Below are 26,731 nucleotides of genomic sequence, written 5' to 3' on the forward strand. Positions count from 1 at the left end.
TGTACAGTATAAGCTTTATCTGACATTTTAAGGGTTGCATGACATCGCCCACATGCACTTTAAACATTTGGATAATAAAGCATTTAAAGCATTTAGAAGACAGAAGCCGTCTGCATTTGTTTATTAGACTAATTCCTTACATAAGGGAGAGCAGGCCATGTCCAGACTTTTTCGGTGACCTCAAGTACTCATTAACTCTGTCTTTAATGCTTTTTCAGGTTGCATCCGTCTTGGACAGAAACTTCTGAGACACAGTATTAATGATGAACACCCGGAAGTTCACTGGTAAGCCACATTTGCCTCAAGATCCATCCCAGTTGTTATTCTGTCTCCACTCGGTTACACATCCTTGGAATAGAAGAACAGCATAATGGTCCGGACGGCCCTTGCTGTGCCTGGTGAGCGGTTGGTCAAGTTCTGTTGTCAGAAGAGGAATGGAAATGTTAGGATGAACCGACAACCTGACGAACACACCACATATGTTGACTCTGCCTGTCGAAGGTGGAGTAGCAGAGCTCACAGGTGTGCCTGGCATGGATTGTGCCTCCATCTCGTTCCTCGCCCTCTTCAAAGCGTCATTCTCCGCCAGACTCTCTGCCAATGACGAGTAGAAACGGTAGATCAATTAAGAATTAAAAGGGACTCCAACACACAAATGCTGCATACACATTTTAAGAATCAAGCAAAACGAACCACGTATTTTTTAGGGTGAAGTTGAGGAGTACTGGAAAGGTGTGACTTTCAGCTTACAATAGGCCATAAGTATACAGCAGATCGCTGATTTTCCTCACTTTGATTATGCTGTAACAACATACTGGAGCACCATGATCAGGATCTCTATTAATTTAAGTGAGCAGATTAGGGCTTTCAGAAGGAAAGGAAAATCTAGGACAGCCAATAAAGTTTTAATTGTCAATTGGTATATTTGAGTTTAAACACAATATTTGTTGTATTATTTGTTCTGTCTTTTCTGGTGGAATAAACTTAAATTGCAACCAACATCCCATGGCTTGTTAAACAAATGGAAAGGAGCTGGAGCAGATGATGGAGATGATTTTGTTTTCAAATAACCTAAATTGAGCGACAAAAAAGGCCGTTCTTGAACATGGGGTGAGACATTCTTACTAATTTGTAAATAAAGCCAGTTTGTTATTTGGAATGATTTATTTCTATTTTTAGAGGGAGAGAAACCAAAATCCCACCATCGCCTCGTGGGTTTCCTGGTTGCAGCCGGCACGGGTATTGAACCAGCATCTGTTTCAACGCAGTTTGCTCTGTGATGCAGTGTCTTAGACAGCTGTGCCACTCGGGAGGCCCCATCCAAAGTTTTTAATGCTGATCAATTGCCTTGCACAAAGTATCAAAATACAGAGAGGTTTTGGCAAGAGTCTATTGTGCTGCTAATAGCCCATAATGGGATTATTATAATACTGTACTGTACATGGTGTCCAGGTCAGGATAACCAACACATTTCTTTATTAAAGACCATCAGAAAGAATGTTGGTACTGTCGTGTCTTTGCTATCATTAAATTGAAGACTTATAGTTTTTATCAAAGATTCCTGTAATTAGGGATTACGCAATCAACTGAGTAATAACGTAACTAATTAACTATGAATTTGGGAGCACCAGGGAAAGTAGTCAGATTACAAAGTTATAATTTCCCAATATAACCTTTCAGATATTTTCATATCTGATCAATAGTCTTCTGATTAATGATTTATTTATTTTTACCTCACGTTAGTCTCATTCCAAACGTTGTAAATTGTTGGTTATCTGCACGAACCCAGTCTTCACTATGAGTCATCCATACATCAATTGTCTTAAATCATTTATTTATTACTAACTAATTAATTCACAGAAATGCATAAACAAACAAACAAACTTAAAAATGGTTACATGAAATGGGAGAAATATGCCCTAGTGGGCTGAACCTGATGTACTGGCCTGGGACATCATGTCTCGCTCCATCCACCAACGCCACGTTGCACCACAGACTGTCCAGGAGTTGGCGGATGCTTTAGTCCAGGTCTGGGAGGAGATCCCTCAGGAGACCATCCGCCACCTCATCAGGAGCATGCCCAGGTGTTGTAGGGAGGTCATACAGACACGTGGAGGCCACACACACTACTGAGCCTCATTTTGACTTGTTTTAAGGACATTACATCAAAGTTGGATCAGCCTGTAGTGTGGTTTTTCACTTTAATTTTGAGTGTGACTCCAAATCCCTCCATGGGTTGATAAATTTGATTTCCATTGATAATTTTTGTGTGATTTTGTTGTCAGCACATTCAACTATGTAAAGAAAAAAGTATTTAATAAGAATATTTAATTCATTCAGATCTAGGATGTGTTACTTTAGTGTTCCCTTTATTTTTTTGAGCAGTGTATATACTGAGACCATGTGACAGATCATGTGACACTTAGATTACATACAGGTTGACTTTACTTAACTAATTATGTGACTTCTGAAGCTAACTGGTTGCACCAGATCTTATTTAGTGGCTTCATAGCAAAGGGGGTGCAACACTATTCTGTTTTTATGTTTGGAATTATTTTTGAAATAAGTAATTTTTTCCATTTCACTTCACCAATTTGAATTATTTTGTTTATGTCCATTACATGAAATCCCCCACAAAATCCATATAAATTACAGGTTGTAATGCAACAAAATAGGCAAAACGCCAAGGGGGGTGAATAGGCACTGTAAGAATAACAAGCATTTGAAAATCTTATTTAATTTGTCTGTAACAAAGTGATGAAATCTGTTGGTATAATCAGAAAGATTAGTGGTTTGGTTCGTCAGGCTTGCTTCCCAACTCTATACTATAGCTTAATTTGCCCATATTTAATTTACTGTAATATTGTCTGGGTCAGTACATATGCCTCCAATCTACACAAATTACTCATCATAGAAAAGCCTAGTCGAAATACCTGGCTCTATCTCCACCTTTTGTTTAAGAAACTAAATATCTTGTCTATATTAATGTACGTCAATTATGCACTTTCATCTACAAATACTCATGCTCCCAAACAGTTTACCTAAACCCTTCATTGGATTCTTCCAGGTTAATTCTGACATCTACCTATATAACACAAAACACTGCGACAACCTTCACCCTCCCCACTGCCGCACCTCACACAGTCAATTCTCTATCAGATACAGAGGTACCATACTCTGGAATTCTTATCATCATCCCTCGATAACTTCAAGCGAAGACTGGGGGTCAGCCTGACGAACCAAACTACGCAGTAATGTCCTCCATAACAACCGGGGGTAAGCCTGATGATTCAAACTACTCAGTAATCTCTTCCATATAGCCTAACTACCACACACTCACATGCACATTTTTTTATACATTAATAATTAGTAGGTTTTGCTATCAGTTTATACAAACTTTTAAAAAAATTGTAGTTATGTATTGTTTTTTGTGATGTCATTTTCATATAAGCCCTTGGGCTTCCAACCACACTTGCACACCAATTCTATTTTTTTATCTGTATTATTGTCTATAACTTGCAAATAATTAAATTTAATTTTTGCTTATGGTGCAGCATGTCTTCCGGATCTATGGACTCCCGGTAGACATGGTCTCCGATCGGGGTCCTCAGTTCTCGTCTGAGGTCTGGAAGGCATTCTGCACCCTTATTGGGTCGTTGGCCAGCCTGTCATCCGGATTCCATCCCCAAACTAACGGTCAGTCGGAGCGAGCCAGCCAAGACCTGGAGACCCCCTTAAGGTGCCTGGTCTCAACCAACCCCCACTACCTGCCTAGAAGGCCAACATTCCGGAGTTACCTCTTCACAGTTGACGCTGAGACTGGTGTTTTGTGGGTATTATTTAATAAAGCTGCCAGTGTTTCTCAAACTAGACACTCTAATGTACTTGTCCTCTTACTAAGTTGTGCACCGGGGCCTCCCACTCCCTCTTTCTATTCTGGTTATGACCAGTTTGCGCTGTTTTGTGAAGGGAGTAGTACACAGTGTTGTATGAGATCTTCAGTTTCTTGGCAATTTCTCGCATGGAATAGCCTTTATTTCTCAGAACAAGAATAGACTGACAAGTTTCAGAAGAAAGTTCTTTGTTCTGGCCATTTTGAGCCTGTAATCGAACCCACAAATGCTGATGCTCTAGATACTCAACTAGTCAAAGAAGGCCAGTTGAATTGCTTCTTTAATCAGAACAACAGTTTTCAGCTGTGCTAATATAATTGCAAAATGGTTTTCTCACGATAAATTAGCCTTTTAAAATGATCAACTTGAAATAGCTAACACAACGTGCCATGGGAACACAGGAGTGATGGTTGCTGATATTGGGCCTGTGTTCTCCTATGAAGATATTCCATTGAAAATCAGCCGTTTCCAGCTACAATAGTCATTTACAACATTAACAATGTCTACACTGTATTTATGATCAATTTATGTTATTTTAATGGACAAAAAAATTGCTTTTCTTTCAAAAACAAGGACATTTTTAAGTGACCCAAAACTTTTGAATGGTGGTGTATATAGTGTATATACTGTATGTATGTGAATGTGTATGTATCTATATATATATATATATACAGGACAATAACATATAAATGGATGACTTGGTGCACAATTGGATGACCACCACTTTCAAAACTACTGGCTGGAATTATACAAAAGTTCTGGAGCATCACTTTAGCACGTGACTTCATTCATGCGGAATACCAGCTGTCATGGCTGTTCTTTTGCACAAGCACACCCACCAGGCACTACGCAGCAGAGAGAACAAGTGTCTGGCAACAGGAGAGTCTGATTGAGAACAGCCCTCCTGTGTGTGCTTACACAGTGGGCCTGATGACGATTCTGATCAATTTGATGTTCATTTAATGGACAAAAAAATGTGCTTTTCTTTCAAAAACAAGGACATTTCTAAGTGACCCCAAACGTTTGAACGATAGTGTACACGTACGCTGCAGGATTCCTCTTTGATTTAACGGCCTAACCTCTCGTTATCTAATTGAGTAGATTAACACAAGGTTAGGAACATAATTTGGGACTCTGGGAGCAAGAGAGAACGTGGTAGGGACAGGCGTCCCTTTCACCTCATCTGATGGTAATGTCATGGCGCCCACATTGAGAGACACAGCAAACACAGTTGAAACATAACAAACACAGTTGAAACAGTTCAAACACAACTAACACAGTTTAGACACTGTCAAAGAGTCATACACAGCAAACATGCACATAAACCACACAGCTGTACACTACACAGTGCTTGTTCGTGGGTCTTTTCCACGTGACTAAACTGTAATAATGAAAAGAGAACGATGCTCACTGAACCGTTGTTGTTCATCAACGAGCGACCCCCGCTGAGAAACATTACACGATCATTTTGTCAATAGAGGCGTCATTCCATCATGTGGATGGGTTTTTCATCAGGCCACACATGAGAGGGATGCAGAGTAACGGCTGTTAAAAAATGAAAATGATCCAACACAAGTTTTCAAGCACAATGAAAGAGGGCACAAGATTCAATTTCTAATTACAGAAATAGAGTGGTTCAAATCTGAAGCCGTATTATATGATTATTCTAAGAGTACAATGGTTGGCTGTCGCTAACACAATGCTGATTAATATTCTAGAACCTAGTTAGGTTCTATGCTTGGAAACCCCGGCCTACTTTCCACAGGGGGCTAATTAGTGATAGCAATTATCCTGCCTTCCTTGCTGTTATTATGATTGGGGCCAAGGTACATGCTTGCTAATTCAGGTGCTGCAGCGAGCGACTTTAAAGCTCTTTGGTTTAATAAACACACAGGCTACCACACACACATACACACGCAGACGCAAGTGCATGCACACACACACACACACACACACTAAGCAACTAAAAACAACACACCATTGATATTTGTTTAGAGGCATCAGCAAAGAGCAAGCCAAGGTCATTAAAGTCATTAATTATATACAATAGGATCAAAGTTCATGTTTTGGGTGAGTCATTTCTCTTCAGCTTGGTCTGAGGACCATGGTTACCTGATGGAAAAACCACATATCAAAGGGCAATGATGATTCTACCTTATATTTAAAATAGTGGGTCAAAAATTGTCCCATTATACCTACAAGGTACCGAACTGTACCATGTGAGTCCATATGTGTACCTGTGACGTTTACCTTGGACCTTTTTGTACTCCAGGTAACAACATCCTAACCATACCTTTTTTGTGTGTGTTGATATACACAGAGTGTACAAAACATTAGGGACACCTGCAGTTTTCATGAATAGATTGACCAGATTAATCCAGGTGAAAGCAATGATCGCTTATTGATGTCACTTGTTAAATCCACTTCAATCAGTTTAGATAAAGGGGAGGAGACGGGTTAAACAAGGATTTTTATGCCTTGAAACAGAAGATTGTGTATGTGTGTCATTCAAAGGGTGAATGGGCAAGACAAAATGTTTAAGTGCCTTTGAATGGGGGTATGGTATTAGGTGTCATGCTTATGGATCTGGTTGTGTAGCTGCACTCTAGTAGGACATTTCAGTTTGTCAGCTCCCAAGAGGTTATGAGTTCAAATGCCATTTAAGGCTGAGTCCCAATTGTGTTCACAGTGTAAGATTGTATAGTAATTGAAATCAGAATACAGCTGCATACTGTCATTTTATAGAAATAACACCTTCAAGCTATATATATATATTTACTTTATTTTTACTGCAACTTTAGACAAAGTGCATAAACGTATTCTTGCCGATCTTCAGCAGGGACTTCAGGTAGCTAGCAACCAAAAGTTTGTGAGTTTAAATACCAAATGATGTTGAGTTCCAAATAGTCAACATGCTATCCTTTAACATTAACACCTGCATTTAGCTGTAAACTTCCAGTGGAATGTGACAACGTCCTAAAATCGTCCCTGGAACAAACCGGAAACTGGACAAAACCTGCAGGGGACCATCACTGTTTAAATGTAATTAATGTCAATTATGCCTTTCAAAATAAATATTCGGAATAACATTTGACTCCTGGGTTTTCACGTCCTCAAACGTTGTCATATGTGTTGTCACGGCCGTCAAAGGGAGGAGACCAAGGCGCAGCGTGGTATGCGTACATTTTTCTTTATTACTAGAATGAACACAGAACAAAACTAACAAAATGAACCGTGAAGCTATACAGATGAGTGCTGAACAGGCAACTACACATAGACAAGAACCCACCAATACCCAAGGGAAAATGGCTACCTAAATATGGTCCCCAATCAGAGACAACGATAAACAGTTGCCTCTGATTGGGAACCATATCAGGCCACCATAGACACAGACCTAGACCTACAAAAACCCTAGACAAGACAAAACTAGCATACCCACCCTAGTCACACCCTGACCTAACCAAAATAATAAAGAAAACACAGATAACTAAAGTCAGGGCGTGACATGTGTAGTGTCATGGTATCACATGTTTTAAATCACATTTATTTGACATCATGTTTTCACGTGCTCACATGTTGTTTATGTTATTGTTGGCTGAAATGTTGTATCCCCATGTTGACACATTTATTTCACATTCATTTTAAATGAGATCATGCTCTCACATGTACTCACATGTTGTCATGGGTTGTTTTATGCAGTGGTGTAAAGTACTTAAGTAAAAATACTTCAGAGTACTACTTACATGTAAGTACTTTTTGGGAGATTCTGTACTTTACTATACACATTTTTGCTAACTTTTGCTTTTACATCACTCCATTCCCCCAATACATGTTCCCTGACATCCAAAAGTACTTGTCACATTTTCAATGCTTAGAAGGACAGGAATACAGTATAATCCAATGCACACACTTATCAAGAGAACATTCCTGGTCATCTCTACTGCCTCTGATCTGGTAGACTCACTAAACACAAATGCTTAGTTTGTAATTTATGTTGGAGTGTTGGAGTGTGCCCCTAGCTATCTGTCAATGTAAAAAACATGAGCATTGTGCAGTCTGGTTTGCTTTATATAAAAGGAACTTGAAATGATTTACACTTTTACTTTTGATACTTAAGTATATTTTAGCAATTACATTAACTTTTGACCAAATACTTTTAGACTTTTATTCAGGTAGTATTTTACAGGGAGACTTTCACTTTTACTTGAGTCATTTTCTATTGAGCCATCTTTACTTTTACTGAAGTATAACAACTGGGCACTTTTTTCCCCATCACTGGTTTTATGTTATCACCTGTTGCTTCACATGTTGTCACATGTTATCATATCAACTTCACATGAGATCACACGAGATCACACGAGATCACATGAAGTTCATATGGTTTTTCCGTAGGGGTACAATGTACTGCTTTTAGAGACAACATGAATACAGAAACAGAGTGAAACGTGCTGTTAACTTCCTTGCACCCCCCCCCCATCTACTTTATAAGGCCGGAAAATATACACTCTACCACATTACCAGATGACACATACTTCCATTCACTTCAATCCCCATGTGTCAGAGATAAATTATAGGTCTTAGAGAGCCCAACATATTCTCTGTCCACTCTAATCTCTCTTCCATAATTGATAATGGAAACAGAGAAAGAAAAATTTCATATAGAACATTTAGTTGTCTCAGATGTCCAAATGAGTCTTTCTTGATCACGGTGCAAATGGTTTTATGCATTTTCCGACACTCTTGAGTATCTGTGTGAGAATACGTGCCGCTGTGCAGTCGGCACACCGGCACGACGAGATAACGTTACACTTTGTATCTCCAACAACTTCCAATCTAAATTCATTTTGATTTCCGATCCAGTGAATTTGCATTTGAAACATGGGCAAAAATTGGAGAGTTGAGAGCTTCCATCAGATCACTGTGTTTCCCTCACTCTGAGTGCTCTTCGCCTTCCACTCTTATCGGCTTCACAAAGTCAATACAATCATTTATTTTGATATCTACGGATCCTAGAGCAGAAAAATTGTGCACAGTAAGCTATCTCTCTCTCTCTCTCTGAAAAAAAGCCTATTATTTCCAACTCAGCAAGTCTGCCATAGACAACACCTTAAATGCCAAAGACCAACAGCAGCCTAGAAATATTGATTTAATATTTAATTAGAGGACAAAGCGAAATAACATAATAAAATCAATGTCAGTAACCTAACATTACTGGGATTGGAATGGAAGAAAAAGCTTTTCGGAAAGAATACAGGCCTAATTTACTGACTTGAGGGGTTTTGGCATGGGCAGTTATGATGTTTTGATAATCTCAAGAGAAATCATCCTTACCGGCAACTCTAATATACAACCGTATCTTTCTTATATCCTTCTCCAGCGAGACAATATAATGTTTAACCTCTGTGTAACTGTAATAATCCAGTTGAGTACAAGAGTCTCTCTCTCTCTCTGTCAGGTGTGTGCGTACTGGTTGCGAAGCCAGGTGCAGGAGAGCAGAGGTTTGTGAACAGGCGCACACTTTATTGAGGCAAAAGTGCAAAACGCGCAAAACAGTCACAATAATTATGTTTAACAATAAACATCTTTGTGAAAATAACACGGAAAAACAAACCAGTCTGGCACGTCAACAATAAACACTTAACACCAGCAATTCCACATAAAGACATGAGGGGGAACAGAGGAATAAATACATGTAGATTGAATGGGGAATGTAAACCAGGTGTGCAGGGAACAAGACAAAACAAATGGATAAATGAGAAATGGAGGGGCGATGGCTAGAAAGCCGGTGACGTCGACCGCTGAACGCCGCCAGAACAAGGAGAGGAGCCGACTTCGGCGGAAGTCGTGACACTCTCTCTCTCCCTCTCCCTTTCTCCCTCTCTCCATGTTTACATTGCAGAAGCAAGTGAAATAATCAAGAAACAAATGTGAGAAGAAACAAAAAACAACTTACAAAAAAATCATTCAAACATTTACAGTAAACATTGTACTCTTAAACAATGTTCCCAGACAATTAATGCTACCCTCAGCTTATTGGCTACGTAGCTTATTCAAGCCTGTCTCAAAAAGATGTCTAGAAACGCACACATGTTGTGCTCTTGTATGAAGGAATCCCTCCACAATTGCTGACTACAAATGATCTATAACTGGGCTAATAACTCACTAAATAGCAAAGTATATGAACAAAATGTGCACACATGGCTACACGCAGCTCTTGCTTTGATATCAAAACAAGCACATTTACTCACGACCACAACTGTAAACACAGTCCAGTTCATAGTAAATGGCAAAGATCCAAATATGGCAAAGGTCTATTTACATATACTGTAGTTCTACTGCAGCAGCACTGATTGGTTAAACAGCAATGGTCTGTGTTGAGTACGGGTTGAGTCGTTCATGTCAATGTAATATAATCCTATTTGACAATCCCCAAGTCCAGAACAGACTATGAGAGGAGCACGGTACTACATACAGTGGCTTGTGAAAGTATTCACCCTTCTTGGCATTTTTTCAATTTTGTTGCCTTACAACCTGGAATTAAAATAGATTTTTGGGGGGTTTGTATAATTTGATTTACACAACAAGCCTAACCACCTGGAAGATACAAAATATTTTTTCTTGTGAAACAAACAAGAAATAAGACAAAAAAATCAAAACTTGATTGTGCATAACTACCCCCCCCCCCCAAAGTCAATACTTTGTAGTGCCACCTTTTGCAGCAATTACAGCTGCAAGCTTCTTGGGATATATCTCTATAAGCTTGGCACATCTAGCCACCGGGTTTTTTGCCCATTCTTCAAGGCAAAACTGCTCCAGCTCCTTCAAGTTGGATGGAATCCGCTGGTTTACAGCAATCTTTAAGTCATACCACAGATTCTCAATTGGATTGAGGTCTGGACTTTGACTAGGCCATTTAAATGTTTCCCCTTAAACCACTCGAGTGTTGCTTTAGCAGTATGCTTAGGGTCATTGTCCTGCTGGAAGGTGAACCTCCGTCCCAGTCTCAAATCTCTGGAAGACTGAAACAGGTTTCCTCAAGAATTTCTCTGTATTTAGCGCCATCCATCATTCCTTCAATTCTGACCAGCTTCCCAGTCCCTGCCGATGAAAAACATCCCCACAGCATGATGCTGCCGCCACCACCATCCTTTACTGTGGGGATGTTATCCTCGGGGTGATGAGAGGTGTTGGGTTTGCGCCAGACATAGCGTTTTCCTCGATGGCCAAAAAGCAAAATTTAAGTCTCATCTGACCAGAGTACTTCTTTCCATATGTTTGGGAGTCTCCCACATGCCTTTTGTGCTTATTTTTTCTTTAAATCCAAAGAAAAATCTATTTAAATTACAGGTTGTAATGCAACAAAATAGGAAAAACGCCAAGGGGGATGAATTTTTTTGAAGGCACTGTAGTCTCCAAAATATCATAATTTTTTAAACAAAGCGATTATTATTATTATTAATTTAGAATTATATAAAGCTCCCTTAGATATCCTCAAAGATCAGATTTGTGCTAACAGAAAATACCCCTTAGATATTAATTTAGAATCCTCCAATCTTGTAAAACAAATTATTGGTGTAGAGTCACGTCATTGAAAAAAATATTTCTAGATATACTGTATTCCTACCGTAGGTGACATGATTCTCAGTAGTGTTGAGTAATGTGCTGTTAATTAACTAACATGGGTAGGATGGTCATCTGAATCAGGGTTAGTTTGGCAGCTGGTGTGAAAGAGGGGCGATTACAATAGAGGAAACCAAGTCTAGATGAAACTTTAGCCTGCAGCTTTGATATGTACTGAGAGGACAGTGTACCATCTAGCCATACTCCCAAGTACTTGTATGAGGTGACTACCTCAAGCTCTAAACCCTCAGAGGTAGTAATCACACCTGTGGGGAGAGGAGCATTCTTCTTACCAAACCACATGATCTTTGTTTTGGAGGTGTTCAGAACAAGTTTGAGGGCAGAGAAAGCTTGTTCGACACTAAGAAAGCTTTAAATACTTTACAATGAAGATCTGTGAAGTTATTTGGATATTTACGAATAATCTTTGAAAGTCAGGGTGCTGAAAAAGTGACGTTTCTTTTTTTGCTGAGTTTATATGCACTATGCCGGACAAGCACATAGAAAGAGTAGCAACTTACAAGTACTTGGGTTTCTTGATAGATGCGTTTCTCAGCTTTAAACCCAACATCGAAGGTCTTTGAGAAAATGCGTAGGCTCAAGTGTGGTTTTTAATTTCATGTTAATTAATGTTTTTCCAGGTTGCTGCCGGTTTCCTATGGGTTTGAACCTCAGGCTGCCTTAGTTCGACTCTGTTCAATGATATGCAGTGCATGACAGGTGTTCTGGACTTGCCATTCCTTGAACGAGTTCTGTAATTTCAGGCTGGCAAGGTAAGTATTGTTCTTGGAACCGTGGCGTCTATGGACTTGCGCTACAGAGGCAGCGTGTAAGTGTGCATAGCCAAGTTCCTGCAGGTTATGGTTCCCTTTATGGGGCTATTACAGTTCAGGGTTCTCAGGTAATAATTACGGAAAAAGGTAGCTTCTGTAACCCCTTTTTGGAGCGGGTGGAACCTGTGTGTGCTTGGGCTGCTGTGGGCCTCCTAGTTTGGTACTCTCTGAGCCAGCTTGGGGAGTGATTGTATATCCCCATATTACGCATAGGAATTGGACTTTCTTCCCCGATGGACGGCCCAGATCTATAGTGATTAAACTGCTCAGGTTCAAAGACAAGGAGGAGATTCTCAGCAGAGACAAGTGCCTGAAGGGAACCAAAAACTTCATCAACGAAGACTTCTCTGAAATGGTAGGCCTTAAAAGAAAGGAACTACTGCCATGACTAATTGAAGAATGAAAGAAATGCAACATCGAGTACCTGAAGTATGATGCGCTGGTCATTCACCCCCCCCCCCCCCCCTCTCGGAGGCCTAAAAGTTGCGTCGTACTGCAGCACACCTTGCAGGCTGCCACAGAATTTAATTGTCAGCCATTGTTACTATTCATGCTAGTTAGTGCTAGTTTGACCACCAAAGGGCATCTTTGAGAAGTGCTTGACAGCCTTCAAAATTGGCTGTACTAGTGAATTTAAAACATTTTTGGAAGAACATTGTATATAGGATTTCTTTCAAGAAATGTAGCTTAATTAATGTGATTCTTATTACAGTGTTTCTATTCCAAGACAAACAAAAAACAAAACCCTCAGGGTTTCTGTTAGGAAAATATGTCGCTGTACAACATGACGGTCGGGAGTAGGCTACAGCACTAGGAGCATGACATTTCCACACCCTAATTGTAGTCTAATCAATACCCAAACGGAGGTTGAGTGAAAATAAAAATCTCATTGATTTATCAAAGACCAGTCCCCATGTTTGTCTCAGAGCAGTACGAAGCGGTGCTGAAATAGTTGACTACAGAGGGAAGACTATTGCTTCAAATCCTATTGCTTTTAACTTCAAAATGTTATTTAAATAGATAAGACCTACACCCCTTTTAATTCTTGTTAATATGAGGGCGCTGTTTTCACTTTGTAAAAAATCGTGCCCAAATTAAACTGCCTCGTACTCTATTCTAGATCGTACAATATGCATATTATTATTACTATTGGATAGTAAACACTCTCAAGTTTCTAAAACCGTTTGAATTATATCTGTGAGTAAAACAGAACTCATTTTGCAGCAAACTTCCTGACAGGAAGTGAAAAATCTGAAATCAAGGCTCTGTACCAGGGCATTCCTATTCATTTGCTTGAAATCTATGGATATACATGCACTTCATACACCTTCCACTAGATGTCAACAGGCAGTGGGAGGTGGAATGGGGTGTCTAGCTTGATCTGAGTTCGAACAAGAGCTCTTGGAATGACGTGACCACTATTTCCTTTGTCTACCAAGGCGCGGGAAGGACATCAGCATTGGCTTCTGAAAAGCGTTCGGTATAGACGGCTAATATATCCGGCTTTGATTTTATTTGATACATGTGATAATGTCATCGTAAAGCATGTTTTTTCAATATAGTTTTATCAGATTATTCAACGTTTATCTGGAGTTTTGGAGTTTTCCGTTCTCTGCGTTAGGTGAAGATGGACATCTTCGCGCCACTTGGCTAGCTAAGGTTGCTAATTCGACAGGAGAAGAGGACATTCTAAAACCAAACAACGATTTATTCTGGACAAAGGACTCCTTGTACAAGATTCTGATGGAAGCTCAGCAAAAGTAAGAACCATTTATGATGTTATTTCGTATTTCTGTGGAAAAAGTTTAGTCGTATTTTCCTTCCTTTTTGCGGGCGCTGTCTCGCTATAACGTAAGCTGTTTGTTATGGTAAAGTTATTTTAAAAAAAAAATCTAACACGGCGATTGCATTAAGAACTAGTGTATCTTTAATTTGCTGTCCAACATGCATTTTTTTGTAAAGATTATGATGAGTTCTTTGATTAGATTAGGTGACTGTCCAAAATTTCTCCGGAGATTCTGGTGAATCGATGCTACATATTCACAATGTATAACCACTGGTTGCAGCTCAAAATATGCACATTTTCGAACAAAACATAAGTGTATTGTATAACCTGATGTTATAGGACTTTCATCTGATGAAGTTGGTCAAGGTTAGTGATTAATTTTATATCTTTTGCTGTTTTTTTGCGATCGCTACCTTTGCGGTGAATGAATGCATTTGTGTATTTGGCTATTGTGGTAAGCTAATATAATGCTATATTGTGTTTTTGCTGTATAACACTTAAAAAAATCTGAAATATTGGCTGGATTCACAAGATGTTTATCTTTCATTTGCTGTACACCATGTATTTTTCATAAATGTTTTATGATGAGTATTTAGGTATTTCACGTTGCTCTCTGTAATTATTCTTACTGCTTCGGTGCTATTTGTGATTCTAGCTGCAATGTAAAACTATGATTTATGCCTCAAATATGCAAATTTTCGAACAAAACATAGATTTATTGTATAACATGTTATAAGACTGTCATCTGATGAAGTTTTTTCTTGGTTAGTGACTAATTATATCTCTATTTGGTCGGTTTTGTGATAGCTACCTATGCGGTAAAAAAATTGTGAAAATATGCGATTGAGTCTTTTGCTATTGTGGTTAGCTAATAGAAATACATATTGTGTTTTCGCTGTAAAACATTTTTAAAATCGGGAAATGATGGCTGGATTCACAAGATGTGTATCTTTCATTTGCTGTATTGACTTGTGATTTCATGATATTTATATGCTAGTATTTACTTGTGGCGCTATGCTAGTCAGCTTTTTTACTGATGAGGATGCTCCCGGATCAGGGATGGTGATGAAGTAGAGGTTAACAAGTCCAACACAGCATATGAAAGATAAACATCTTGTGAATCCAGCCAACGTGTCCGATTTTTTAAATGTTTTACAGCGAAAACACCACATATTTATGTTAGCTCACCACCAAATACAAAAAAGGACAGACATTTTTCACAGCACAGGTAGCATGCACAAAACCAACCTATCTAACCAAGAACCAACCAAACTAACCAAGAAACAACTTTATCAGATGACAGTCTTATAACATGTTATTCAATAAATCCATGTTTTGTTCGAAAAATGTGCATATTTGAGCTATAAATCAGTTTTACATTGCAGCTACCATCACAGCTACCGTCAGAAATAGCACCGAAGCAGCCAGAGTAATTACAGACACCAACGTCAAATACCTAAATACTCATCATAAAACATTTCTGAAAAATACATGGTGTACAGCAAATGAAAGACAGGCATCTTGTGATTCCAGCCAATATTTCTAATTTCTTAAGCGTTTTACAGCGAAAACACAATATAGCATTATATTAGCTTACCACAATAGCCAGAAACACAAGCCATTCCCCAGCAGCAAAAGTTAGCGATCGTAACAAACCAGCAAAAGATATATAATTTTTGACTAACCTTGATAAGCTTCATCAGATGACAGTCCTATAACATCAGGTTATACATACACTTATGTTTTGTTCGAAAATGTGCATATTTAGAGCTGAAATCAGTGGTTATACATGTTGCTATCTTAGCTACTTTTTCCACAACGTCTAAACAGCAACGATATTTTTCGGACACTTTTTCTGACACACATATTCTGACCAAATAGCTATTCATAAACATAACTAAAAAATACATGTTGTATAGGAAATGATAGATCCATTAGTTCTTAATGAAATCGCAGTGTTAGAATTCTAAAAAATAACTTCATTACGACATCCAGCTTCGGTATATCTAGAGTACCCCAAAGTTGGGCGCCGGTGACTAGTTCACATGCACAACAGATATATGAAATAGCATCATAAAATGTTTCTTACTTTTGGTGATCTTCCATCAGAATGTTGGACAAGGTGTCCTTTGTCAAGAACAATCGTTGTTTGGATTTAGAACGTTAATTTTCCCTCTTGAATTAGCAAGCGCACTAGCCAAGTGGCTCGAAGCTCTCCATGTCAACAAACCGAAGAGAACGGAACACGGCAAAACTCCCGAAAAATGTTCAATAATCTGATGAAACTATATTGAAAAAACATACTTTACGATGATATGGTCACATGTATCAAATAAAATCAAAGCCGGAGATATTAGTCGCCTATAACGGCAGCTAAACAGAAGGCAAATCCAAGTACCCCTTCGCGCTCTCCAGAAAACAGGAAATGGGCGGACACGTCATACAAAGAGCTTGTATTCCACTTCAGACCAAGATAAACACTAAATTTATTCTCTCACCGCCTCTTGACATCCAGGGAAAGGTGTATGAAGTGCATGTATACTAATACGTATCATGCCCATGTATAGGCAGGAAGTAGAACAGTCTCGATTTCAGACTTTCCACTTCCTGGTCAGGAAGTTTGTGCCAAATGAGTTCTGTTTGACTCACAGATATAATTCAAACGGTTTTAGAAACTAGAGAGTGTTTTCTATCCAATAGTAATAATAATATGCATATTGTACGAGCAAGAATTGAGTACGAGGCCGTTTGAAATGGGCACCTTTTATCAGAGCTACTCAATACTGCCCCTGCAGCCATAAAAAGTTAACCTATCCGGTCCAAATAATGGTGATCCAAGTTTCTTTGAAAATATATATAAGAATTTATCAACTCTACAAGCAGCACTAGACTCTATTATTAGGGTGGGAGATTTTAATAAGGTCTTAAATACCTCTATGGACCGTAAAGGAAATCACACTACAAACTATCACCCTCAGGCCCTTATGGAAATCATGAATGTCATGGATATTCTGGAATTAGTGGATATTTGGAGGCTTAAATACCCTGACTTAGTGAGATATACATGGCGGAGGCTTAATCAAGCTTGTCGTCTTGATTACTTTCTTATGTCATTCTTTCTGGCACCAAAAGTTAGCGTTGATAGGGGACAGAATGCGGTCGGATCATCACATAATTGGCATATATATTACTCTTACAAAATTTCCACGTGGGCGAGGATAATGGAAATTGAATCAAAGCCTACTAGATGATAAATTGTTTATAACTAGGACAGAAGAAGTTTTTACTGACTTTTTCAAACATAACATAGGTACAGCAGATCCCCTTATTGCATAGGACACTTTTAAATGTGCCTTTTGAGGCTATGCAATTCAGTACTCATCTATTAAACAAAAAAAATGTAGATCAAAAGAGTCCAAACTTCTTAGGGCTAGGTGTCCCGCCAGCAGGACACCTGTCGACAACTACCGGTGAAATTGGAGGGCACGCAATTCAAATAAATAATCATATAAATTATGGATATTAAACATCTAGGTGCATACAAGTGTCTAATATTGGTTAAAAGCTAAAAGTCTTGTTAATCTAACTGCATTGTCCAATTTACATGGCAGCGAAAGCATGCCATGCGATTATTTGAGGACGGCGCCCCACATCAAAATATTTTTCAACCAGCACAGGCTTCGTAAAATCACAAATAGCGATTAAATATTCACTTACTTTTTGAAAATCTTTGAAATCTCTGATTTGCAATCCCAATGGTCCCAGCTACAACATGCATGGTCGTTTTATTAGATAAAATGATTCTTTATATCCCAGAAGTCTGTTTAGTTGGCCCCATCAATTTGAGTAATCCACTCGTTCAACATGGAGAGAAAGGAATCCAAAAAGCTACCGCTAAACTTTGTTAACACCAGTCAAAATACGTTTCTAGTCAATCCTCAAGTACCCTAAAATGTAATTAACCTTTCTAGGACAGGCGTTCCGTTAGCGGAACCCCTTGACAAGATTCCACTGAAAAGGCAGCGTGGGAAATTCAAAAATATTTTTTTGAAATATTTAACTTTCACACATTAACAAGTCCAATACAGCAAATGAAAGATACACTTCTTGTTAACTTCTTGCAACTATAGGGGGTGCTATTTCGCATTAGCATAATTAACTCTACAGATTAAACTGCCTAGTACTCAATTCTTGCTCGTACAATATGCATATTATTGTTATTATTGGATAGAAAACACTCTCTAGTTTCTATAGTCGTTTGAATTATGTCTCTGAGTGAAACAGAACTCATTCTACAGCACTTTTCCTCCCAGTGTGTGAGATTTAGACATCTTGGCCTCTGGTTATAGATCAGTTTTTAAAGTCTCTGTTAATCCTATGAGATACAAACACTGCCCACGCCTTCCACTAGATGTCAGTAAGTGATGACAATTTGAATGGAGTCTATTGCGCAATCACAGGCTCTATAAATGACCAAAGACCGGAAGTAGGATTCCTTTGGAGTCTGCGCTCAACGCAAGAAGGATATCTGACTGGCCTTTTTCCAAGTCTTGGTTTAGCCAGTAATATAGCGTCGGTCATGTTTTTACTCGTTATAGGTGTTAGAAACATCATAATGTAGTTAATTTAAACCGTTTTATAGCAATTTATATCCGTTTAGTGCGATTTTGAGGCATTGCTTTGTAATAGACTTTGAAGCTCCGGGCACGTTTCGGGGTCCCGGTCGTACGTTAGTGAGCATTTCGACGGACAAGTGGACATCTTCTGACCAAAAGAAGATTAGACCCAAGAAAGGATTCATTGCCCAAGAATCTGATGGAAGATCGCCTCATAGTAAGAAATATTTAAGATGATAAATCGTTGTTCTGTAGAAAAATGTCAAACGCACGTTCTGCCATTTTGTTAGATGTAGCTTTGCTTGGCGCAACCTGTATTGAAAAGTAAGGATAATTACAAAAAAATGTAATTCCGCGATTGTATTAAGAATTAAATTGTCTATCAATCGCTGTCCACCCTATATTTTTTTGTCAAGTTTATGAGTATTTATGTATAAGACTAGATCACTGTCTAATATGGTGCACGACATTTTCTGACCAGCTGTGCTACTTTTGTCATTGTCTAACCATGATTTTGGTGGCTACATATGCACATTTTCGAACAAACTGTATATGTATGTTGTAATATGATGTTACAGGAGTGTCATCTGAAGAATTCTGAGAAGGTTAGTGAAAAAATTAATATATTTTGGCGATGATACGATATCGCTCTCTTTGGCTAGAATCAGTGCTCGGGTAACGTTTGCGTATGTGGTATGCTAATATAACGATTTATTGTGTTTTCGCTGTAAGACACTTAGAAAATCTGAAATATTGTCTGTATTCATAGGATCTGTGTCTTTCGATTCGTGTATGCTGTGTATTTTTACGAAATGTTTGATGATTAGTAAGTAGGTAAACACGTTGCTCTAAGTAGTTTTTCTATTCCATTTGTGACGGTGGGTGCAATTGTAACCTATGCCATCTACCTGAAATATGCACATTTTTCTAACAAAACCTATCCCATACCATAAATATGTTATCAGACTGTCATCTGATTAGTTTTTTTGTTGGTTAGGGGCTATAAATATCTTAGTTTAGCCGAATTGGTGATGGCTACTGGTGTTGGTGGACAAATAAAAGATGGTGGATTATGCTAATGTGTTTTTAGGTAATAGATGTACATCTTTACATATTGTGTCTTCCCTGTAAAACATTTTAAAAATCGGACATGTTGACTGGATTCACAAGATCTGTGTCTTTCATTACCTGTATTGGACTTTAACGTGTGAAAGTTAAATATTTTAAAAAAATATTTTTTTTGAATTTCGCGGCACTGGTTTTTCAGTGGGGGGGGGGGGGGGGTGTGCCGCTAGCGCCACGCTGATCCTAGACAGGATATACCAATTTCATTTAAGGACAAACAAATTGACAGCTGTGCCATATAAATTGCGAAATAGTTGGGAAGAGATTTTCGATGTACCCATTACATGGCACATGGTTTATGAATTGACACGCAAAACAACGCCGGATTCAAAACTTCACATTTTTCAATTGAAATTACTATACAAAATTCTTGCAACCAATAGAATGTTATATATATAGGGGCTACAATCTTCCCAGCGCTGCAGATTTTGCTGTGAGGAGGCAGAGTCATGAGATCATATATTTTGCTACTGTCCATATGTAGCTTGTTTATGGGCACAGGTCCAGGAATGGCTGAAGAATTGCAACATTTGCCTAGAACTAACGCTGCAGATAGCAATACTGGGTGATTTGTCAATCAATAATATATTCATTATTTTAGCAAAAATGTTTGTAAATTAAAGATAATCTGTAGAATGTATATAGGCTCAGAAATGTTGTGAAAAATCACAGTTACAAATGTAAATCAAACTGGATGGACATCAGAAATATAGAAAGTCCTAAAAACAAACAAAATATAACTATTGTAAAATAGATTGTGTCTGTAAAATGTGTATAATATGTATAAACTGAAAGTAGAAGCCTAAGTGTGACTTTTTATTAGTTTACTCCAATTGGGGGAGGGGTGGTAGAGTTTGCGGGGAATAATATAGGTACAGTTGAAGCCGTAAGTTTACATACTCCTTAGCCAAATACATTTAAACTCAGTTTTTCACAATTCCTGACATTTAACCCGAGTAAAAATCCCCTGTTTTAGGTCAGTTTAGGATCACCACTTTATTTTGTGAAATGTCTCCCACATGCCTTTTGGCGAACACCAAGCGTGTTTGCTTATTTTTTCATTAAGCAATGGCTTTTTTCCGTCCACTCCAATCTCCTCTGTGAAGCTTTGCAGCTCCTTCAGGGTTATATTTGGTCTCTTTGTTGCCTCTCTGATTAATACCCTCCTTGCCTGATACGTGAGTTTTGGTGGACGGCCCTCTCTTGGCAGGTTTGTTGTGGTGCCATATAATGGATTTAATGGTGCTCCGAGGGATGTTCAAGGTTTCGGATATTTTTTTATAACCCAAACCTGATCTGTACTTCTCCACAACTTTGTCCCTGACCTGTTTGGAGAGCTCCTTGGTCTTCATGTTGCCGCTTGCTTAGTGGTGTTGCAGACTCTGGTGCCTTTCAGAATAGGTGTATATGTTCTGAGACTATGTGACAGATCATGTGAGACTTAAATAAAGTTCACATGTGTGCAATCTATCTAATTATGTGACCTCTGAAGGTAATTGGTTGCACCAAATCTTATTTAGTGGCTTCATAGCTAAGGGGGTGAATACATATATACAGAACAAGCAGTATTTTTTATTTCACTTCATCAATTTGGACTATTTTGTGTATGTCCATTACATGAAATCCAAATAAAAATATATTTAAATTACAGGTTGTAATGCAACAAAATGGGAAAAACCCAGAGGGGGATAAATACTTTTGCAAGGGACTGTACAGAATTAGTGAGCATCGCCTTGCTATTGAGAAAGGTCACCTTAGGCAGACCTGGCTCTCAAGAGAAGACAGGCTATGTGCACACTCCCCACAAAAATGAGGTGGAACCTGAGCTGCGCTTCCTAACCTCCTGCCAAATTAATGACCATATTCGAGACACATATTTCCTGTTACGTGGAGCGGAGCAGGTGAACCCAAGATCAGACTCAGATGAAGAGACTGGGATCAGGTAACCAAGGTATTTATTGAAAAACAGGGGGAAGATGGGGTCCAGGCCAGTGAAAGGTCGGCGGGTTGCAGGAAGCCAGGTGCTGAGGGGGGGAGGGTTCCAGGACAGGGTAGCAAGCCTGACGAGACGTGGGACTGGAGACAGGGACCAGAGTGGACAGAAGTGTAGCGGAATGGAAACCAGCGTCAGGCAAGGGAAAATAGGCACAAAACGACAACAGGATCTATGCAGGAACAAACATCTAAAACCGCAGACTGACTGAGCAGAGGTTCCGATCTGTCAGCATGGAAGTGGCAGGGCTGAGTACTTGTAGAGTTCTTGATTATGGAACAGGTTACAGCTGATGGGGATCTGCTCTGCCTCCAGCACACTTGTCTCCGCCCACACAATCACACACACATACACACACACACACACATACACACCCGCACACAGAGGGAAATAGGGAGAGTGGCGGCAGGTTAGGGAGACACAGGATGAGCAGTAGAGGGCGTGGCAGGCACAAATGTAACATTGTAACATTTCCCACAGATTACAGAGACCCACAAAGAATTAGAAAACAAATCAAATTTTGATGAGAGAGAGAGAGAGAGAGACATCCCAAGGATTCTGGATAGCAGATACATCCAAAGTATTCTGACAGTCTCCACTCAGCACAAATAACCCACAGTGCACTGCACTCTCCTCTCTTTTCACTCTTCCTCCCTGCCAAATTCTCTTACTAGCATGTGTCCCCTTGGCCCGAGGCACAGTGAGCCGCTCTCAGCCTTGGCATGGCCTCCCGCTGGTCTCTGTGTCAACTCTGCCAAGTGTGATTGGCAGGAGGGGGGTTGGAACAGTCCAACTCCAGAATCGTGGGGGACAGGGCTGTGTGTTGTGCTCTGGGAGTTTGTGCAAACGTAATGATCAACTCCTTCATCCATCCAAGTTGTGTGGTGTTAAGAAATTGTCTCTGGACATGTGTTTATTTTCCCTCTAGAACAGCTGAGTTATTCTAGCTACACTGTGCAAACCCAGTCAAAACTAGCCCTTTAACTTTGTTTTCAGCTCATTTCTATTTCAGCGAGGAGTGGAGAGAGAAGGAGTCTAAAGTGTATCTATAATTCACCGCAACCATCTGTCCAGGACACATGTTGTGTAATAACACTCCTTTCCACTACATGCTGCTTCCCCTTGATCCCACCTCTCCTATCAAAATGGAGGGATGTTGTGAAGAGATGCGTTCCCTATGATCCCTGCGAATGCCTGATCCCTCTGCTCTCGTCGTGATGACAGAGCACAAGGGAGGTCATCTCCAGCTCCACCCTGCAATATGGATAAATCTCCAGTAATGAGGAGGTACTGATAGTGAGACGACACCCTGTCTGCTGGCTAATTACCCTGTATGTCAGAATCGTCATCAGTCCCACTGTGTAAGCACACACAGGAGGGCCGTTCTCAATCAGACTCTCTTGTTGCCAGACACTTGTTCTCTCTGCTGCATAGTGCCTAGGGGGTGTGCTTGTGCAAAAGAACAGCCATGACAGCTGGTATTCCGCATGAGTGAAGTCACGTGCTAAAGTGATGCTCCAGAACTTTTGTATAATTCCAGCCAGTAGTTTTGAAAGTGGTGGTCATCCAATTGTGCACCAAGTCATCCATTTATATGTTATTGTCCTGTATATATATATATATATATATATATATATATATATATATATATATATATATATATATATATATATATATATATATATATACACATACACACAGTATATACACTATATACACCACCGTCCAAAGTTTGGGGTCACTTAAAAATGTCCTTGTTTTTGAAAGAAAAGCAATTTTTTTGTCCATTAAAATAACATAACTTGATCATAAATACAGTGTAGACATTGTTAATGTTGTAAATGACATTGATATGTGATATTGTAGCTGGAAACGGCAGATGTTTTATGGAATATCTGCATAGGCATACAGAGGCCCATTATCAGCAACCATCACTCCTGTGTTCCAATGGTACGTTGTGTTAGCTAATCCAAGTGTATCATTTAAAAGGCAAATTGATCATTAGAAAACCCTTTTGCAATTATGTTAGCACAGCGGAAAACTGTTGTACTGATTAAAGAAGCAATAAAACTGGCTTTCTTTAGACTACTTGATTATCTGGAGCATCAGCATTTGTGGGTTTGATTACAGGCTCAAAATGGCCAGAAACAAATAACTTTCTTTTGAAACTCATCAGTCTATTCTTGTTCTGAGAAATGAAGGCTATTCCATGCGAGAAATTGCCAAGAAACTGAAGATCTCGTACAACGCTGTGAACTACTCCCTTCACAAAACAGTGCAAACTGGCTCTAACCAGAATAGAAAGAGGAGTGGGCTGCCCCCGTGCACAACTGAGCAAGAGGACAAGAGATTGGAGTGTCTAGTTTGAGAAACAGATGCCTCACAAGTCCTCAACTGGCAGCTTCATTAAATAGTAGCCAGTCTCAATGTTAACAGTGAAGAGGCAACTCTGGGATGCTGGCCTTCTAGGCAGAGTTTCTCTGTCCAGTTTCTGTGTTCTTTTGCCCATCTTAATCATTTATTTTTATTGGCCAGTCTGAGAAATGGCTTTTTCTTTGCAACTCTGCCTAGAAGGCCAGCATCCCGGAGTTGCCTCTTCACTGTTGCTTTTCTTTCAACAAGGACATTTCTAAGTGACCCCAAATGTTTTAACGGTAGTGTATATATATACAGGACATAACATAACATATCATATCATACACATCATAAAATTATATATGCAGTCGTGGCCAAAGGTTTAGAGAATGACACAAATATTAATTTCCACAATGTTCGCTGCTTCAGTGTCTTTAGATATTTTTGTCAGATGTTACTATGGAATACTGAAGTATAATTACAAGCATTTCATAAGTGTCAAAGGATTTTATTGACAATTATATGAAGTTGATGCAAAGAGTCAATATTTGCAGTGTTGACCCTTCTTTTTCAAGACCTCTGCAATCTGCCCTGGCATGCTGTCAATTAACTTCTGGGCCACATCCTGACTGATGGCAGCCCATTCTTGCATAATCAATGCTTGGAGTTAGTCAGAATTTGTGTGTTTTTGTTTGTCCACCCGCCTCTTGAGGATTGACCGAAGTTTTCAATGGGATTAACCTATTTGGGCTACAAGGGGCAGTATTGAGTAGCCAAATAAAAGGTGCCCATTTCAAACGGCCTCTTACTCAATTCTTGCTCGTACAATATGCATATTATTATTACTATTGGATAGAAAACACTATCTAGTTTCTAAAACCGTTTGAATTATTTCTCTGAGTGAAACAGAACTCATTCTGCAGCAGCAGTGGAAAGTCTGAAATCGATGCTCTGTTCTTCTTCCTGCCTATAAATGGGCACGAGACCTATTAGTATACATGCACGTCATACACCTTCCCCTGGGTGTCAAGAGGCTGTGAGAGAAGAAATTAGGTGATTATCTTGGTCTGAGATGGAACACATCATCTTGGAATGACGTGTCCCCCATTTTCGGTACTCTGAAGAGCGCGAGGTGGACAGTGGGATTGCCTTTTATAGGCGTTATAGATGCCGTTATAGGCGACTACAATCTCCGGCTTTGATTTTATTTGATACATGTCACCGTATCATCGTAAAGTATGTTTTTTCAATCTAGTTTCATCAGATTATTGAAACATTTTCGGGAGTTTTGCCGTGTTCCGTTCTCTTCCGTTTGTTGTCATGGAGAGATTCGAGCCACTTGGCTAGCGCGCTTGCTAAATGAAGAGGGAAGTTGCCGTTCTAAATCCAAAAAACGATTGTTCTGGACAAAGGACACCTTGTCCAACATTCTGATGGAAGATCAGCAAAAGTAAGAAACATTTTATCATGCTATTTCATATATCTGTCGTAGTCGTCGGCGCCCAAGTGTTTCTGGCTATGTGGTGAGCTAATATAACGCTACATTTTTTTTCCGCTGTAAAATACTTAATAAATCGGAAATATTGGCTGGAATCACAAGATGCCTGTCTTTCAATTGCTGTACACTATGTATTTTTCAGAAATGTTTTATGATGAGTAATTAGGTATTTGACGTTGGTGCCTGTAATTATTATGGCTGGAAGAACAATGATTCCAAGCACCACCCTCCTTTTGAAGTTTTCCAGTCTGTTATTCGAACTCAATCAGCATGACAGAGTGATCTACAGCCTTGTCATCATCAAAACTCACACCTGTGTTACTGAGAGAATCACTGACATGATGTCAGCTGGTCCTTTTGTGGCAGGGCTGAAATGCAGTGGAAATGTTTTTTGGGGATTCAGTTCATTTGCATGGCAAAAAGGGACTTTGCAATGAATTGCAATTCATCTGATCACTCTTCATAACATTCTGGAGTATATGCAAATTGCCATCATACAAACTGAGGCAGCAGACTTTGTGAAAATTAATATTTGTGTCATTCTCAAAACTTTTGGCCACGACTGTACATATTTGCAATTTGTGTGATATGTTTACGAATCCAAGTCATTCGAATTTGTTGCGCTTAAGATCCTGGACTGCATCTTTAAATGTGTTTTTAATTTCTGACCTGTGTTAAGTTCATTTAATGCACTTTCTTTGTGTGATTTGTTTTGATGTGTCACTTGCAGTGGGTGCATTACCAAATACCAATGTACAGTATATAGGGTTGGACGTGTGCTTTTGTCAGGTCTCGTAAAGTCTAAGCCTAAATGGAAGTAGATTTGAGTGTGGATACTGGCTGTGCTGACTCTGAGTGCCCCTGTCCCTGAGCCATGTTGACAATGCAGCTGCAGCAGTGCCATTTGGACAGTAGGCTGTTCTAAAAGCCCCTCTCACATTTACTCTGTAGGATGCTGTATTTTTTATGTGCATGCGTTCAAGCATCTGTGCGTCTGTGAGTCTGTGAGTGT

Source organism: Salvelinus fontinalis, chromosome 39 (assembly GCF_029448725.1).
Source record: "Salvelinus fontinalis isolate EN_2023a chromosome 39, ASM2944872v1, whole genome shotgun sequence".
NCBI lineage: Eukaryota > Metazoa > Chordata > Actinopteri > Salmoniformes > Salmonidae > Salvelinus > Salvelinus fontinalis.